Source organism: Excalfactoria chinensis, chromosome 7 (assembly GCF_039878825.1).
Source record: "Excalfactoria chinensis isolate bCotChi1 chromosome 7, bCotChi1.hap2, whole genome shotgun sequence".
Taxonomy (NCBI): Eukaryota; Metazoa; Chordata; class Aves; order Galliformes; family Phasianidae; genus Excalfactoria; species Excalfactoria chinensis.
In genome coordinates this window covers 90659-111397 of record NC_092831.1, presented here as the reverse complement: position 1 = coordinate 111397, position 20739 = coordinate 90659, and the positions used below count along the sequence as shown (strand labels likewise).

General features: G+C 37.5%; 1 protein-coding gene across 16 annotated transcripts in view; it reads right to left on the bottom strand.

Moving 5' to 3' along the window:
• BAZ2B (bromodomain adjacent to zinc finger domain 2B) overlaps window positions 1–20739 on the bottom strand; it is a 94474-nt gene that overhangs the window by 63706 nt on the left and 10029 nt on the right. For all 16 annotated transcript variants that reach the window (XM_072341762.1, XM_072341772.1, XM_072341766.1 and 13 more), the window contains exon 2: window positions 6533–6575. The gene's annotated coding sequence lies outside the window, so the exon portion shown is untranslated. The remainder of the gene's footprint in view (window positions 1–6532; window positions 6576–20739) is intronic.

Below are 20739 nucleotides of genomic sequence, written 5' to 3'. Positions count from 1 at the left end.
TTTACTTACTCCGAATTGTGCAAGTATATTAAACTCCAAATCATACACCCTGTTGTTGTGCTTGTCTTTAATTACTTGTGAAGAAACTAAAAAGAAAATCCTACAAATTCAAACAGAACATGTAAATCAGTTTAAAAGCATCCGATTTTAAAATGTATGTTTACACAACATACATGCACACAACCTCAAATTAGATTTTCCCAAATAAACAAAACATAGCTAATAAGATCCCTTTATGAGACCATCATGCAGAATAAACTATCGCAGTTTAACTGAAATCAACATAACTACATTTGTCTACATCAGCTCTACATCTCCTAACCTATATACAAACTAGTTTTAATCAAAAAAATTGCCATGTTAGAGTTGGAACAAAATAGGAAAGAGAATCTTTGCTTTACTTGAACAAAAAGCCAGAGATAAAAATGACTTTTCATGTCTTTATTTACACACACACGCACCACAGAACATAAGAACACAGGATCATAGAATTGCTCAGGTTGGAAAAGACCTTAAAGATCATCAAGTCCAACCACAAACTAACCAAATGACCCTAATTAACAACCCTCCACTATATCATGCTAAATCCACTAAATACATCCTATCAGTTGGCCTGTCAGAATGCCACTTTAGCAGAAGTACTTCCTTGTTAGCATCTTTTGAGTCTTGAAATTCTGGTAGATGTTGGTTCTCTAAGTCATTGCTAAACCCCCACATTCACAGCCTGATTTTGCAGTAAAACTGTTCCACACACACACACACACGTGTGTTAGATGTGCACTACTGCCATGTGAATCTTCAATACAGTAAATACATGGTAGCAAAATATGTGAGCACTAGACAAAGCTTGTAAGCAACTTCATGACAACTTACATCATCATCCCAGTAAAGTACATATTGCACAGGCTTAACTTTAACTCACATCCTTTCTTCCCATTGTCTATTGTCTACACCTGTCACATAATAGCATCCGCCACTCAAATTGCATGTTTTATTTCTCTGCCAATCTATCTGCACTCTGCCCACCGTTCACCTTTGTTCACACTGCTTTTAATATTCAAAGCATAAACTCAATTGAGGCCAAGAACAATTTCTAAACTCACTCAGAAAAAAAATATCTTTTAATCATCCAAAAATAATGTCCCCCAGAATTTCGTTGGCTAAATCACAGAAGAACCAGGGTAGGCAGCAGGACAGGGCTGAAGCAATTTGGGCATTACTTTTTGTTCTTGTCTTAGAAATGCTAGGAACAGATACACATAGATACACAACCAGAATGTTTATTTTATGACTTACAGGTATTTACCTGACACTCTCATATCATATCTCTCACTCAAAAGAAAAACCAACAAAAAACCGTTCCATTCTCCAGCTGCTACCAATATACATTTCAGGTGTTTCTTATCTCATCTGCAACTCAACTTCCTCCACCCTCCTCATTACCGCCAGTTAATTGCTCAGTTTTTCTAGTGATAAAATGGGTTGGCAAACTACAATGCAAAGATGCTATAGTATGTAAGAGACTTGACTCAGGTCAAATACAGACCTATTCTTCATTCTTCCCTAATTGTTGGAGCTAAGAGTTAAACATGAATAAGAGCACCATGCTGTGTCCAAATTTAAGATAAAGGTTCCAAATCGGGGGATGCTGGCCCAAGAGAAAAACAGAGGAACACACCTTTGAGAGGAGGTAGTGCAAAGGAAACAGTCAAAATAATGTATTTAGACATTGCCAAATCTGATGGACAGCACCGCACTAGGAAAGGTCTTACTAAAGATACAAATGAGCAGTGGGAAAACAGGAGTCACTGCTAGAAATCCAAACCACTCTGTCTTACAACTGCAACTGTCTTCCATTATATATTCCCTGCTAGGAAGCACTGACTTAACTCCATGATATTACTGCCTGTTTACTACTTTCTTTCTCTGTCAAAAATCCTAGCAATACAAAAGAAAATAAACAAACAAACAAAAACAGAAATCAAAACAACAACAAAAAACAACAAAAAAACAGGAATTATAATTATTTCCCAATCTCCCTTAAACAGATTCTGTTTTAAAATATGAAAAGCACTTTCTGAAAGAAAGTCCAGATAAAGTGAAAACTCATCATTTCTACTTGGAAAGATCTCTCAGCTTTTAGACTTCTGAAGCAACTGTAAACAACAAACTTTTTTTTGTGCAAACTAGTACTTCTGTTACAAGGAAACACAGCAGGTCTTAACAATACAGTGATACTACAAAAGAAGTCAGTGCACAACTGAGCTCCCTCAGTTGCCATCTGCATGGTAAAGCTTAATAAACCACTCATTCCTCCTAACAGATGTTAATCATGACAATACTTAATCAGAATCTGCCTTTTAATTCTTTCAGCATAACCATTACTAATTCTGGTTTTCAGCATTAGCATTTAAGTACTTGCTAGAATCTTTTCCAAAAATTATGTCAGAGGTGTTTAGTGTTCATTTTAAATTGCACTCCAAAAAACTGCAATAAACCCACATATTCTAAACAGAAATGTCACCAGTGAGTTCATTCTTTGGAATTCTCATTCATTTTGTAGCTTTTCTTCCATCACCTTTCTTTGGTAAATTGTAGTTTGAGGTTTTCCCTTGGTAGCAAAACCTAAAACCACACACAAGCATACACATGTACATACAATTACACCTGCTGAAATTCAAAACTGTATCTGCAGATATTTCAGCAACATAAAACATAATCTCCACTGGTAACAAGCTACTTTTATTTCAATTTTTTTAAATGAGAAACATGTTTGTAAAATTATTTAAAAAAAAGGAAAAAAAAAAATGTAATTGCTTTCTACCCTTTACTTAAACCTGGTATAGTTACTTGAGGCACAGAAAACTCTGAATATCACATTACTCCTACTTTCTCAGTCAAATGTTAATTGCCATTAAATTAAATTAAATCTACAGATGTTAGTTTTATGACAGAAGTAGATATTTTTTTCAGACCTTGCCAAACACGTACCAACATACACTGCCAAGGAAAAACTTCTACTTCTCAAATGCCATTACTATAAGCACTGAGAACAGCTTATTTTAGGGGAATAAAAATACAGAGATTTCATTTTCATAACCAAATGCACTTTCACAATAATTCTCTGCATCTTCAAGTATTTACAAACACACACACACAAAATATAAATACAACTACGTATTTAAATCCTTAAGCTGCCTTCTTAGAAGGCATCTGAGAACAATTACTGGGTATGGGTGAACTGACGATACACTCAAATTGCTATAAAACGAGCAGAATAAATTGGTACACTGAGTTGGCATAAGGGCTGTGCTAAAAGTAACACCTCCTGTTTTATTATGATGGCCCACAACATCAGAAGTAGATGCTGGTGGATAGCAGTAGAGGTTGAACCTTCCCACTGATATTCCCTTGACATTTTGCTGCTGTGCCTCAGACAGCAGCAGAGGGGCAGTCTCACAAAATGGTGCCTGACATGGAAGTGAGGATAAAGCAAAGGCGTGCAACTGATTTTCTCCATGCGGAGCAAATGACACCCACTGACATTCACTGATGCTCGCTGAATGTTTGTGGAGACCAAACAGTGGATGTGAGCACAAGGATGCAGTGAGTGGCACGTTTCAGCAGCAGCTACAGTGATGTGAAAGACAAGCCATATTTTGGACAGCCATACACTGTTGTCACCCCACAAAATGAAGAATGTCTCAATCATCTCAGTTACCTCAACTAGCAAATTACGACCGGGATCTTGCATAGAGTTTGAGTATCAGCTTCAGTGCATTGGAAATGATGGTGGCAATGTTGGAACATCATAAAAATTGCACCAGGTGGATCCTACAGGTGCTCATACAGGAACAGAAAGAACACCATAAGCAAGTTTTTCAGGATCTATTATATCAACATGAGGCCAAAGGTGACAGTTTCTCAATCACACCATAACTGGTAACAACATGTGGTGTCACTACTACAAGATGGAATCTGAACAGCAGGCCACGAAACAGTGACATGTGAATTCCACGAAACAGTGACATGTGAATTCCCTATTGAAGAAAAGCTCAAGATGCAGCCTTCAGCAAGTAAAGTGATGTCAGCCATATTCTGGGATAGGAAAGGGATGATCTTTCTGGACTTCTGGAACCAAACAAACCATCGGCTCTTACCACTACATCACTAAGCTGAAGGCTCCAACTTCCAGAGTCAGGGCAGAGCAGAAGATGACCTTTCTCCTGCAACGCAGTAACACAAGGCCCCACACTGGGGGGGGGGAGCAGAACACTGAAGGCTGCACAACACACTGAATCTTGACTCTCATCACTCCCAACACATAGACCATTTTTGGCACATTCTGCTCCTCAATGAAAAATGGACTGCATGGGCTGTATTTTCCTAGCAACAATGCCATCACAGCAGTTGTAAAACAGTGGGTCATCTCCATTGATGCAGGTTTCTAAAAGTGCAGCTTTCCGACCCTTGTCTATAGCTGGTAAAACACATGCCTAATGGTGATGACTACGTTGAATAAGTTTTTTTCACCTGAAAATTTTCTCTATCAAATAGTGTTACTGTGACCTTTGTACCCATTGTAATTCACACAGAAATAAGTAGGAGGTTATTATTTTCAGAACAACTTACGTACAAAGCATCAGCCTTCAAAATAAGCTTATTTAGAGACAAACATCTACTACTTCCTTAGAATTTTGGAAGACTACAGGAGAACGGATGAAAAAGCACAGATTCCTCCTATACTTACCCAGCCACACTGTTGAAGGAAAAAATGCTACGCATGACAGCTTCAACCTTTATGGAGCATTCATCTCCATGTGGGTTACATTCCACCAAGGCACTTTTTTTGTTCAGTATTCATCTCAACTGTTCACCAGTGCAATAAATACATTGCAGCCAACTATCAGCTCTCATTCCATGGCTATATACCTTACAATTCTTCAAGCAGCCTCTAGACTTCTAATAACTTCTAAACTACTAAGGCCAAAAAAGCCCTAATAAAAGTCCTAATAAAGTGTTCAGAAAAGTCAGAGGCAAATTTTCAACTCGAGAAAGGTTTGTTAATGGATATTCATATATCCACATTTTCAGTGGGGCTGAATCTCCTCAAGGAAAAAAAAAAAAAAAAAAAAAAAAAAGAAAAAAACAAAAACAAAAACAACCTATGATGCTAATATAAGGGTAGCTTCAATTCACCCCCATATAGAAACTGCTGTTAACAAAGATATCACTGGATTCAATTTTTAGGAAGAAAAAGCTTTTTCATTAAAACTAGCATACCCTACAATAACATTCAGTACACTGTATTACAGGTTTCACTCCATTTCCACCTTTAAAAATCACTTGTCTACTCCTGTTTAATAGAATTATTCTTTCCATATAAATTTGTTGACTCTCAGAAGCCAGCAAATGTTGGTGGTCTTAACACTCTCCCAAATACAAAAGAAATACAAGTCATATGTGGTGACGTGTGGAACTGTATACCTGAAGAAGTACTTCCAAAGCCTGAGCCTCTTAAAACTAATCTTAAAAATTATTTTAATATATGTTTTAAAAATATTGAATTTTCTTTTTTCCCACATTGCCAGGGCAAATTTACAATTTACACACTGTTAAGTTACATCTGGAATGAGTACATGCATGTCACTATTGAAATGTAAGACTCACTGTACCGTACAGTATTTTCTGGGATACAATAAAGGCTCGTGTTAGTTGACATCTAATAACTGAATGTAAATTTGCAGTAACTTTTCACTAAATTTCGGCATGTATTGTCATAGAAAGTGTTCGAGGAATTGGTGGTTCACTTGATGAGAACCAAAATCATAAACAAGAAAAATCATTTCAGTACAGAGATGTATCTGAAAGTGATACCTTGGAGCTATGCCTAGCTTGCGAGGCTTTAAATTTCTTTGTATCTGTTTTAGTTTTCACCATTAAGTTTGTCTAAAGTAAATGACTAAGACACCAGAACTTTGTTTCCTTACCCTGAAAAAATAAGCAAATTAATATGAATGCAAAATTTTTCATTTACTAATAGTCCAATAAGCTATTAGTAAAAAACTATAGCCATTTATGTTGCAAAATAACACAAGAAATCTCTGAGCATTCAAAATTATTTCTGCAAGTTGCAAAAACTGATTTCAGAATCACAACTTTTAGCAGAATCTCCCAACTCATTCTACATGCTCTCTAAACTGAACAAAGTCAGATGTCAAAACTACTCAAGGCACACTGAAATAGTGTAATACTGTCTAATTTATATTTCAATCCTACATTAAAGTAATCGCTCACTCTTACAGTGCTATCATGGTGCTGATTAAAGACTTACCCAATGGTAAAACTGGAGTCACAGAAATAATTACACATGTGGACTAAATAGCTAAGAGATTTAGTTTAACCAGTACTTCACACCTTGCTGAATCAGGACCTAGACGTAGAACCAGGCACTACACATCTTCCTTTTCCCTATGTATAATTGATGAGTCCCAGAAAATTATCAGAATGCTTAATGCTGTGGCATACTTACTGTGACAAATGTGTTCAGTTCTGTGACATCGCTATTTTGTGAGCTGCAAAACAGAAAACAATTAACAATCAGCACAGTCATCAAGTAACTTTTATTAAAAACAAACAAAAAAACAACCACATCAAACAGAAGATTAAGATTTCTCAAAAAAGAAGGCTGTAAAATTAATTTCCAGTATACTGAAAACACTGCAATTATTGCACATTCCCAAATATGAATCCATTACAACAAGAATACTTTAAACCAAGTTGTGTACAATCATACTTTTTGGGTTGTAATCAGATGTTCAAACATGTGCCCATTTTAAGCTTACTGAACTGCAAAAAGGATTCTGTGCCTTAAAATGCAAACAGAATTGTGACCGCACTGAAATCAACAGACTTTTCTAATTTTGTTTATATGGAAGCAATATTTTTCGCATTGCTGATTTTCTTTGGCACAAGCATTTCAAATTCTGTTCATGATACAAGAATTCAGAAGCACCCCTATATCAGTACAAAATACACACAAATCACTGAATCATAAAATCATAGAATTGCCCAGGTTGGAAAGACCTTGAAGATCAAGTCCAACTGCAGCCTAACCATAGTACCTGAACTCTAACAACCCTCTGCTAAACCATATCCCTGAGCACCACATATCATATCCCTCAGCACCTGAAAAATTAAAACTAAAAATAATTTTTGAAGACTTAAATTGCTTTTGGGTGACTGGAACCCTTCATGAAGCACAAAAAGTCCCATAAGATCCTATGAGTCTACGTAGAAAGTAAGGTCACTTTGTACTGCATGAAGCATTCAACAGAGCTTCCTACTGAACAAACTACTGCAGTGTATAATGTAAAATTCACTTCAGCTGAGTACAGCCATATTTTCATAGCCTCCTTTCACTAAAGACTGACTAAACTCCAACCTTAAACAGCACAATACATTTTTCAGTTCACCTTCAGTAATTATAGAAGAAAAAACCATCTGCTGCCTGTTCAAATACAGTTCATAAAATCATAGAATCACCGAGGTTGAAAAACACCTTCAAGACTATCAAGTACAACCATGACCTACAAAGCCCCGCCATTAAGCCATGTTCCTTAATGCAATGTTGACACATTTCCTAAACCCCTCCACAGACAAGGACTCCTCCACCTCCATGAGCAACCCACTCCAATGCATGACCAGCATGGTTAGGTGGGGAGGCAGGCTGAGTTAACAAAGCCACAGTGCATGCAAGCCTTCCTGAAGACCTGGAACAAGTCCCGAATGGGATCCAGGGCTCTGGTCCCTCAGTAGAAGACTTGCAGAAGGGTGATATGAGGTCAGCGTCAACCCTGGGCATTCCCAAATGACTCAAAACCACCAAATAGTTGCAGGTTGAAGTCAGAAAAAGAGGCTGTCAGGAAGTGGCATGGTAATTTTTTGGTTAACATTCCAAAACCTAATAAGTAATTTGCCTATTATGTGCAAATGTATGAGGAAGTGGTAGGGAAAAGGTATAGCACTAATATCACAAAGGACATCAAGCAAGACAACGTAAGAAACATGCATGGGGGCAGGGACGGAGTCACCACAAAGCCTGCAGAGTCTGTACCCTATGACCTTAAACTGGGTTGCCATAAATATGGAGTACAGTTTATACAAAGCAGCCTGAAATCATAGCAAGGCATCTGGCTTCTAAAAATCAAGGTCAAAAACAAAATAGATCGTACCACTTGATAGATTCTGAGAGTGAAGGCTCCCATAAATAGCCTGAATTCGCACTACAACTACCACTGACTGCTTAGCTGCTTTTTAGAAAAGGTTAAGCTAAACTTACAGTGGAACTACTTTCTCGCAGCACACAACACAGATAAGCATGTTAAGCAAGTTAAATATTCAGTAATTTCCTGCTTTTTTCCTTCAGCCAATAGAGCAGCTGTGTAACTACTGCCTTTCCATCATTGGCAGCCCCTAAGGTAGCCAATTCAAAACTAATCCTCTTCTTCAGGACTATGCACAAGTTGTACTTATCGCAAGTACCAGCATTAGCTGTCCAAAGTCATCGCACACATTTTCATAAGCCAGATTCTTTACCTTCCAGAAATACTCTTACACTCAGTTATAAATGTTAACTGACCGTAATATTTTGAAAACACTTCTCTTCTCCTTCTCATCCTATTTCTTCTGACAAACAGTCCATTCTGACACTACCTAAATTAGTATGAGTACACTTGCATGCACAGTAATGCCAAAACACAGCTTTCTGATGGCCAGCTGTAATGCAGATTGAGACACACTACAGTAAAGCAACCTGTAGTCTGTTTACACACAGAGAGACATCCTTCATCAGATCAATTCACCCCACACTCCACTTGGCAGCTGAACAAGCCCAATGCAAAAGAGAGTTGGGATGCAACTCCAGGACTGCAGCTGCCCCTTTTGGCAACATCTCAGAACAAAACCAAGTAAGGCATAATAGAAAATGATACCAATTCGCTGAAAGCAGCGCTGCCTCAAAAAGCGTTCAAACTTCTACTTGGAAAAGCAAGAATTTTGGTAATCTCAATCAAAGTGGATTAGATAGTCTTCATTGAGTATCAGAGGTAGAAATAACAGCACGCCCTTTTGACAGCTCTGGGTTTTGACTATCTTAATATATTTAGAGCTGCCTATCAAATGTTTCTAAAGACTTACAGCCAACACTTCTAGAATGCTGTGCAACTGGATAACCAGCATACATACATCAATTATAATAGCTAAGTGCCACACCAATTACTGCAAACGTATTTGTGATTGCTACTTACTCTCGAGTCCATCCTTATGCTTGCTTTACTCAAAACTGAATTTGTAGCTGATCAAGTAGAATTTCCACAGTTGGGATAAAATTAAAATACAAAGGGAAAAATTCCAGATTTCTGTTTTCTAAGATAAATCATTAAAAAACAACAACAACAACAAAAAAACTACACACATTTTATATTTATCTTTTTGAAACACAAGAAGCATCTAATACCAAAGAATACTGTGATTAAAAGAAAATAGACTTGTTTTCATGCTAGTGTCTAAAGTAGAGTAAATAGGTGCCCTGGGTACACAAATACTACATCAAGTGAAAAACTGAGTTAAAATCAATAGTGAATGTGATCTGATAAAGTTGAATATTTACAAGATTGGGGAAAAAAACAGAGAAGGTAATGAATGCCTGCAGAAGGAGATTGTATACTTCTTTTACTCTCCTGTTTCCCATCATCAGCTCAACACAACTGAAATATCTCAGTTCTCACTAATGAGGTTTCATCAGTAATTCAAGACCCGTCTACTTTGGATGTTTTCTGTGACGGGAAAGCAAACAAAGGTCTGATTTCATAAAAGAATGATAAAATAGCATAAAGGAATTTTAATCTAACCTTAATACCCCTGCTAATATATTACAATAGTTTGTATTTCTTGAAAATTTAGTAGACAGAAGATTGATAAGATAGAGGCACTTACTCCTTAAAACTTAGATAAATATTTGAGAAAATTGAAGCAAGCTTCATTATGGAGGATGAGATACATACTTTTAAGTTTTAGCAGAAAAGTCATTAATACCTATTGAAGTCTGGCACATGTCAATCAGACACTTCACAATGCTTTCTTCTGAATAATCAAAAGGAAGAGAAAGAGAAGCACTACCCCTCAAATATACAATTTGGGGGAAATAAATTGAGAAATCAAATGTTTTTAGAAATAATTTCAAAATGACTTTTATCAACTTAGATGAAGTCTGAAAAACCAATTTGTACAAAATAGGGATATAGAGCAAACAAATCAGACAAAAAAAAAGCATGATGGTACAGCTGACAAGGTAAGAGTCATGGGAATATATGATAAAGTTTCAGAAACTGAACATTTTTTAAACCACCTCCCATTTATGTGCTGTCTGAATCTGCAAACCACAAGCGGCTATTTAGCAGGCCTACAACACAGCAGGGTGAGTTTACCACAGAAAACATTTGACTATTCTCAACTGACTAATAGGATACATGAGAAAACCGCAGTCTGCTAAGAAAGGCAACAGAACAGTAAATAACAGAGGCCAATTTAGTATGGATGAAGAAGAAAACCAATGATAGGCTCTTAAAAAACATACAAATGACCCCAGCTCAATATATATATAATCTTTCCCTAGTCCTCAGACTATACCTCTGGTAGATAAAACAAAGGAGTTAGTCCACCAGCCGATGGAATACTGCACACAAGGACTATAAATCTGTCATAAATTGTAAGACTGAGGGATGCAGCCCATCCTCATTCTTTTATTAAAGTATTTTTCCTACGCAGCCAGGGACTTCTCTCTTTTTCAGTTCTCCAGGCATAGTGATCCACTTACATAAACATAGACAAGATTGTCTGTTAATGATCAAGTAAACACCTTCTACAGACATTCCCTATTAGACACGGAATTGTTATCTACCCCTCTACATCCTGATGATTTCAATTTGCTTGTTTTACCATTTTCAAATATTTGAAAAATAATAATAATTCTAATACTGACATAACTACACAAACTGATTTCCAAGTGCTGAACATTTATATATAAACCATGTGAGGAACTTGTCTCTCAGTGCAAGAGGCCACATAAAGGTTAATTCCTAACCTGATAGGCTATTTAGTTTCGTACAGTTACAAATTAAGCTTCCCAATGTTTTTTGCTTTACTCAGGTAAAACACTGTCTACGAAACGTGCTGCTTTGTAACATCGTTTTCTTCTTACTCAAATCTAGATAAGTTTAAGAGTGAAAAAGGAACGAACATTCTTTTTATTATTCACACTGCTGACCATCTCACACAGCTTGACTAGACAATGTTCCTAGTCTGATCTTCTAAGAATTCTCCTTGAAAGACCAAAAGCTGTATGGTTCATCAGAGCTCTGCTGGCATGTTAGGAACTGTTAGGCCATGAAACTTTCCTATTTGGGACCTTTCACTGTTATGGTGCATTAAAGCAATGGTGTCAGCAGAAACAAGAAAGCCTACGTTATGATTAGGATTTTTAAGCAAGAGTCAAGACTTGTAAAAAATGAACTTTCAGCAAAGGCCATCTCAAAATGCTGAAGGGCTTTCACATCACTTAATTAGTTTTCATTGACTACCACTTTCCACAAACATGACATAGTTTCTCTGACTCAGCACTTACATAGATAAGCCAAACACATTTATAAGTAAAAGGTGTCAGCTGTTCTACATAACCCACCACGTTTCACTTCCATATATCTGACAGATAAGAATATTGATATCAAGGCCATTCTCTAGCCAGTGGGAATATGCTGATTAACAACTGTGATGGTCACACCAGCACAAATGGAAGAGAGGAACAGTAAGGGAGAATACAACAGCTGTTGTTCCTGACATCAGGATCGGTGGAAGATAAAAATGGGGTTGTTGTGACCAAAATGCAGGACCCGACACTTGGCCCTATTGAAACTCATGCCGTTAACCTTGGCCCATTGATCAAGTCTATCCAGGTCCCTCTGTAGTGCCCTTCTCCCCTCAGGCAGATCAACACTCCCTCCCACCTTGGTGTCGTCTGCAATCTTACTGAGGGTGCACTCAATCCTCTCCTCAAGATGATCAATGAAGGTGTTAAACAGAAGTGGTCCCAGCACTGAGCCCTGGGGGATGCTGCTCGTGACCAGCCACCAACTGGATTCCACTCCATTGACCACAACTCTCTGGGCCCGGCCATCCAACCAGTGCTTCACCCAGCAGACCGTACAGCTGTCCAGACCACAGGCAGCCAGCTTCTTCATGAGAATGTTATGGGGGACAGTGTCAAAGGCCTTACTGAAGTCCAGGTAGACCACATCGACAGCCTTACCCTCATCCACCAAGCGGGTCACCTTGTCATAGAATGAAATCAGGTTTGTCAGATACTTTTATGATTACTTGTAATTGTTTTCCTGATGTGTGATACATGTGAAAAGAACATAAGGAGTTACATGACCTGAAGCGGGAAGCCCAATGTTAATTTTCAGAGCTCGAAAGTCACTAACAGAAACTTAAAGAACAAACAAACAAACAGCTGTACAGAACATTAAAAACCTTAGCTGGCAGAGGAGTAGTAAAAGACAATCATCTTTGTCAGAAACAGTCTCACATACTGCTAGGATCGTATCAGTTACTATGTATCAGTATGAACATGTTACAGGCACAACATGAAAAGAAAACCAACAGGAAGTGTTTTAACCATAAAAGAACCAGGAAATGGAAAGAAGTTTAACCTACAGACGTATGTTAGGGATGACAAATCATCTTTTACACCTTTGTGAACCCATACGCAAGATATTATCTTCCTTAGGCACTGAATTACTATTAGACGCCAGAATATTCTTCTTAGAGAGACTAATACCCTCCAACCATCCACAACACCAGGGTCGGCAAACACACATGTACTCTTCAGTGGGCCAACTGACAGAAGACACAATTAAATACAGACAACAGCTCTTGCATTTTCTTTCCAGGTTATAAACTCCTATCCTGCACCAACATCTGTCATACAAAACAGAACAGAGTGGCACTTCTTTCATGTATTGCATAAAACTTTGTAATATCAGATTTCGTCTTCAGTAATTCATGGAATCTACTCTCCAGTTCTGTCCACAAGAACCACGTACTCTGTCAGTTTTATGCTGTTAGACAAGAAAAACACTCAAATCCAAGTGTGATAGACTTATATTGGGAATTATCATTAACAGATATAAGTAATATAAGCTAAGTAACAGCAATACATTAAAAAAATCACAAATATTGATACATTAATATTTATTCTGAAAACATAAGCCCTAGTACCCACATAACATACACAAAAAGGTTTAATGCCAAAGACACAAGCAATGGATTCGTAGTTACTTCACTATTTTTGCGCAGCACCACCAACAAAAAAAAATCTCCTGCAAGCAAAGTGTTCCTATGATGGTCCTTTGTCTTTGCTGCTGCCCTAAATTAGGTTCTTCAACAACCCTCTTGGCAAGGACGGCGACATGGTGGAGATGCATGTGCTAATGAATGAGAGTACTACTACAGGCAGAGCTGGAATAGCAGAAAGTCTGCCAGTTCCTCAGCTGGCATGCTGAACCCCTGCATCCTTTTCAACACAGTGACTGTAGGAAGTTAGCTTCCAGCATCTACCCTACTTTCACTTGTGGCCGAAAATGAACTGCAAAGAGAAGTTACTGCATGGACTGGGCTAGCACACAGACAAACTGAACAGCCAGTGTGATTGTAGGGTTTTACATGTATTGACAACAAGCACTCAGAGAAGAAACACCGTGTGTAATTCATACTAGCCAGAAACACCGCAGAAGTCTTTTTTTTTTTTTTTTTTTCCCCCGGACATTATTTGTTACTCTCACAAAAGGCATTTGAAATCAATCTCCACTCACAATAAAGTGCAAATTCAAACTAATCTGCAGCTCCCAGGCTTATGAGGATGCGGATCTAAGACAATAACATTTAAAGAGTTTTTAAAATCTACATTACGTAGAACCAATATTCCGCAGCACTTCATACCACCACTCTATGCACCACAATTAGCTTTTTAATTGGGATGGTACCTGACATCTGTCAGAACTACAGTGAGAATACTGAGCACACATCGAAGTCACACTTTTACATATAAAGCAATTCAAATGCCATATTCACTGTACAAGCAGACACACACCATTATTTTCCTGTTATCTCTGATAATGATCTCTAGGAAAGGCTGGGTTTTCTTAGGTTGTCAGGGGTTAAAACAAGGTGCTAAACCTGGTACCTGCCCGGGAAAGGGGAAAATAAAATTAAAGCTCAAGTTTTTCAGTATATGTGAGGTAAAAATCAAAGTACCAGTTAACTAGAACAGCAGACTGATAAAATCTGGCTGAATAATTTTTGTTGACAAAATGTTAACTACCATGTTTGAAGACAAAAAAAATCCCCAAATTCATAAAGCTATTAGAATAGCATTAATGTTACTACTGAAGTCACAGAGCCCAAATGTGGACTAACTGAAGGCTGAGATGCCGCAAAATAACTCTACACCTTTTGTTCTTTAAAAGAATGACTAGGCTACACTTCTGTATGAAGGTAGGACACACATCTGACTCACATTTACACTACATCTGGGGGAAAACTTTATTTCCACATATTAAAGTTTCATGAGATCTTTACAATGTTCAAGTTCTGGCAGATAAAGGCCTCAAATAAGGCACACAAGAAAGTAAACAAGTGCCTTTATCTCCTGCACTGAAACAGAGCATGGGAGCAAGCAGAAAACCAAAGATTTTAACCACCGCTGAGCCAGTACATACATCTCAACAAGCACTCTGCAGCACATCACAGACATGTAACAGTGCCCTGCACTGGATCAGTTTCACTTAACTTTTCTATGTCCTATTTAGTAAGTGTATCTATGATCTGGAGGAATCACTTTACTAATGTATATAAACTAAATATTAATCTACACTAAGTACACTTCAACTAAGTATGTAAATTAGGTTAACCAACATAAGATAGCTTTCCAAATAACTAATACCCAAAAAGTTGTTTGTTTTTTTTTAAATATTGTTGGAATATCAGTATACGATATAACCTCTCCTAAGGAAGCAATCAATTTAAAATAGTGAATGAAGAAGAACTTATATTTCAACACTCAAATCATATACAATCTTTCAAATTCATAGCATCATTATTCCTGTTTTTATAAGTTAAATACAGTATATCCATGTACGGTAACACCAAACTAATAGTTAAGCCTGCATTTGACAGATAACACACACTCAGGTTTGTCTCATTAAAAATAACACGATCTGTTATTACGAGTATTGTCATAGGCAGTAACATTCTGAGATACTCCTATTTTAACACCTGCGTTTCCAAGAGCTATTACGCACAAGAAAGCTAAGCTTTTAAGTACTAGTAGTTCGCACTGGCAACAATAGGTAATCTCCTGAACTTTGAAACTGGTGGAGCTGCCATCTCTGTGCACACTCCATGCCTCAGCTACTGCGAGGCCTATTGGAAGAATGTAAGTAGTTTCAACACTTAATATTTACTACGCCAGTCAAACGCATTACTTGGAATTTAGTTGCCGCTTCCTTGCAATATCCTAAGTCTTCACTGTAACAGCATTGTACATTCAATACAGTGAAAACAACATAGCCCTCAAGTTGACTGCTTTTCTGTTGCTGTTGTTTTTGGTTTTGTGGGGTTTTTTTAAGTCATAATTTACAGAAATTGGTACTTTTCATGCAAGTTTGATTTACTGCACTAGACTCAGAATTACTTTCCAAAGAAGCGAGAGAACTCATTGGCCAACTTATGATTCATTTATGTGCCTACACCTTCCACTAGTAGCTTCACCTTGTGCTTATTCCTGAAGTTTGGCCCTTCACTGAAGACTTTTCTGACAGTTTTTAAAAATATCATTAAGCAACACCCAGGCATAGTTCAACTTAAAGAGTTTTAAGTACATAAAAATAAAAAGTTTGCTTTAAATATAATTCTAACATGCTGCTGCATGGCAATCAAAATTCTCTTTAAACATTCCATGCCTGCACCTCATGCTATCTCAGATGGCTTGGAACTTCAAGACTTGTAACACAAACTCAGAACTCTACATCTTATACTTGGAGAGTATATATGGAATTCTTCTCTTTTTTTTCCTCCTGTTTAAAGATGTACTTTCATTTCTTCCTCTAATCTGTAAATTGCTATGTCGTGGCTATAGCATGCACAATATTTCTCTGTAATTTTGCTCCAAATATTTAAATATGCTAATACACAGAAAGACCTATTACACACTACACAAATTTAGATATGTTTTCCAAAGCAGCTCCATTAGGCAAGTGTTCAAATACAACAGTAACTATTCAAATGCATCAAAGCAAGCAGTCCATAAGCTTCAAGTTCACTTAAACCTTTGTGATTTTGGTTAGCAATTACACAACTGCACAACATAGCCAGTACTCCAAGAAAAAGTTAACCCACTCCAGCATCATTTAAGACTTGAAACAGTCCATAGTTCAAATGTCTGTTTACACAAATAGCATGTAACCATTTTAAAAATATTTCATCAGAGAAAGCAGTTTGGCCTGAATGGAATTATACTTGCAATCCACGTCTCTCAGTCATGAGTAAACATTTCTGAAGGCACCAAGTAGAGCCAAAATGTTGGTTTTATGATTCTGTGGAAAGACACACAATTTATGTATTTATTTTAAAGAAACCACACACATGTCAAACACTAAAATCTTTTCCCAAAACCTAAAACAAAGCTGCTCTTCAACTCCATTCTCTACTGAAACACTGATCAGACTATTCACATCCTGTTCCTGAAGTTAAACAAAAAAACTCATTTTTAGGTGCCCTTTTTTCCAAGTCAGATGAGTTACCGAAAGGTAACGGAGAGTCACCAAACTAACAAGTATTTACACTATCCTACCCTCTAAAAACAACTGCTCCCATGAAAAGAGATGGAGAAAGAGAAACTAAGTCAACCTTAGTTGCTGCCTGCTGGTTTCCTAGTTATGCTTTTGCTCCCATGGCAACTGATATGGCAGAAGGAAAACAAAAGAAGTTAAACAGCCGAGGTTGCTTCACAAAAAGTGACCTCTACTACAAAACACAAATAAACATAAATCATAAAATTAAAAGCTCGGTGAGATAAGTAAAAAAATACTCCTTAAAAATAGCTAACGAAATATGAGCAGAAGCATCAAATTCTTCATTTCATTATCCAATAAAATCCTTCACCTCACTTCCTATGTAAAAACACATACACTGCCATACATGTAGTTCCCATTCATTTACTCATGCATATCTGGCACTGTTACAGAAGAGCTTGTCTGAGAGCTCTTGTTTTAGAACATAAATTGCTTTTGTTTTCTCTCTGTTTCTTCTGAGCTACTCAGTCTCGAGTTACCAAATGCAACCGAGATCAAATTAAAATATTCTCAGCAACTACTGATAAACTTGGCCACTGTCTCACAGAAGAAAATGGTTCTGATCGGACAACGCTTCAATCACATCTACAACCAAAATACAGCAATTTTTACGTGATTCCTTTGATCCATGCATCACTCTCTAACTCTGCCTTTTCATGGACAGTTTCTTTTTGAGTATTTTCCTCCCGTAATCATCAGAATACAATAGTTTAGTTTGAAGGGATCTTCAGAGATCATCATGCCCAGCAGCTTTTCGCCATTTATTTTTCATTCCGCTGAAACTAACAATAGGTTACGGCACTTAACATACAAGGATTTTTCCCCCGTGTCTCCTGCTGGCTTAAATAAAGAGTTACATGCATCAATAAGAGTGCCTGTGGTGTTCCAAGAATTCATTCAATCAACAGAAAAAAAAAGTATCTTCTTCCCAAGAATTAGTTTTCTAGAGACAGAAAAAAAGAGAAACAAGTACAGAACATCCAGGGTGGTCACTACATCTACACATGTTGCAGATCTAACAGCTTCACAGATGATGTACCAGATACTACACGGATACCCAGAAAGGAAGGAATATGGGAAAAATCTGTAAGGTTTGAAAAGTTATGTTACCAAAAATTATTCTACTTCCTATGCAAGAACACATCTTACACTCAGTGCAAAAAGAGCACAGTAGTGAACCAGGAATGAACAACAGGACTAATAGTGATGATCAACATAATGCTGTGAATAACCAGTAGTCAGAGATGACTTATGTTCAGTCCCTCATAAAGTAATAATAATCTCTACAGTCATCTGAAACTTACATGTATTTTTGTATTATGACATATATTACTCTGTATGCACTAATTATCTAAGATCAGACTGATATTTATAACAACAATATAAATAGCAACAGTAATTCAAATTGAAGGTTCACCTAAACCACACACTTAGCAAAAAGAATCTTTTGAAAAGGAACTGTGGTACAGATCCTCCGCTCAGAAATCACATACATAAAGATTTCTCAAACACTACATTAGAATCATTGGCAGAAACACTCTATATTAATTCATATACAGTCATCTTAAATGCACAGTCATTTTCCTCACCACATCTTTCAAGGACAATTCTGTAATTTAACCAGTTATCATGTGGAAAGCACTACATGTTTTATATTAACAAACTACTGAGTTTTGTTTCAGTGGATAGTTTCAGTTCCAATACTTTATTTCCATCACATCTGAAATAGAAATTTGTTTTCTACCAATTGCCTTTATTTCAAGTATGAGTTGACAGAACTTGGCCATAAGTCCAAGATCAAAGAATCACGGAGTGTCAGGAATTGGGAGGGACCTCAAAAGACCATCCACTGCAATCCCCCTGCTGGAGGAAGAACACCTGGATCAGGTCACACAGGAACAAGTCCCAGGCGGGTTCTGCTTCATCATCTCCCTGTATCATCTTTCTGTGCTGGACTCTCTCAAGCAGTTCCTTGCCCTTCTTGAACTGAGGGGCCCAGAACTGGACATAATACTCCAGATGTGGCCTCAGTGGAAGGGGAGGAGAATCTCTCTCGCCCCGCTAACCATAATCCTTCTAATACACTCCAGGACACCATTGGCCAGTGCTGGCTCACAGCCATCCTGCTGTCCACCAGGACCCCCAGGTCCCTTTCCCCTACCCTGCTCTCCAGCAGGTCAGTCCCTGACCTATCCTTCTACCTGGGGCTGTTCCTGCCCAGATGCAAGAGTCTATACATGCCCTTGTTCTATTTCATTCAGCTTTTCCCAGCCCAACTCTCTAGCCTGTCAAGGTCTCACTGGATGGCAGCACAGCTTTCTTGTATGTCAGTCACAGATGAACGCACCTGCTTACTGTGATCTTACATATAAGACATTCCACAACTAATGATTCCTACCAGCGTTATTTGATTTTCCTTCTGCTCGACAGGGTGACCCAAAGTAACACGATGGCCTAGAAGTCTCCTTGTTTGTTTGTTTTTTTCCCCAGCAATGTGTCAAATTCCCATTTTGACTGTGGCTGAAACTCCAACATTACTAAGTAATTACAAGTATTTATTTAGAATCAATCACTGTGTGCATCTATCACCCTGATTTGGTCAGTGAAAAACAACACCAAGCAGCCACTTGGTGCCCTGAAACTCTTCCAGTTCATTTTCTTCTTTTCATAAGCATAGCGTTTTTTTATCGTGGTAAAACTCATTAAAAGAATATCTCAGCCCAGCCATCATAAAGGCAGGCAACCCAGTAAAAAGAAATCCATATAGGTCTCACAATTTGTAAACACTTTCTGAAAGGTCAGAATTAACACGAGGTCATAACTTAATCTGCACGTGGGTGCTATTTTATCAGAATGGAACTTCTTACATCCCAATTTCAGTAAATGAAACTCTATAAAGCATTTAGTGACATCATAGCAAAATTGAGATTTTCTTACATAATCAAGTATATACACAAAGTAATCTTATGCTCCTTCTCCTTTCTAAGGCAACACTTTAGAGTCAGTTTTCCACCTTTCTGTCCATTAGCACCATAACTGTTAGGACAGATCTTCAAGAAACAAGTAGTATCTAACTTAAATGATGACACCCCAGTGGGATAAATTACAGACATGCTCCATCACCACACTAACTGCAGAACAAACAAACTTTGTGAAAAGATGGTTAAAGAGCCAAAATCAAAGATCTTTCATGCCTCTTCCTTCACAGGACCAATATAGTTTTGAACAGTTTTGACTTGACAAAATGAGTATTAACTGATTTTGTGAATGTACTTCCACAAGTGTGTTCAATCAACTTAAGTACCAGTCATTTATTTAGTTAACCTTTTTACTCCAATTAAATTGTCCTCCTTGAAATTAAGAAATATGCATGAAAAACTCTGACGATTGGTCAAACCAACAAACAGCCTTTCTTACAAAGCCAGAGAAACTTTTCAGCGCAGTACTACATCACCACACATACAGCACCATCCACAGATCTTCCCTTCTGCCATTAGCGTTCCGACGATGTAAGCAACAGAACATAACATACATAACTTCTCTGAAATACTCCTCTATTACTGCTAGGTGCTAAGAACATTATCTACCACTCAGTATAAAATACACTTAAACAGGACTCACTATGCATCTTGAGGCTGACTAAATGCTAATATTAAAAATTAAACTTTTGCTTGTAAGCACCAATTCTGTAAACTTCAAAAATTATTCTTAAACAACTATGAAAACTGTGTATCCGTATTTCCAAAATCAGAGTTCATGTTAAACTATATTT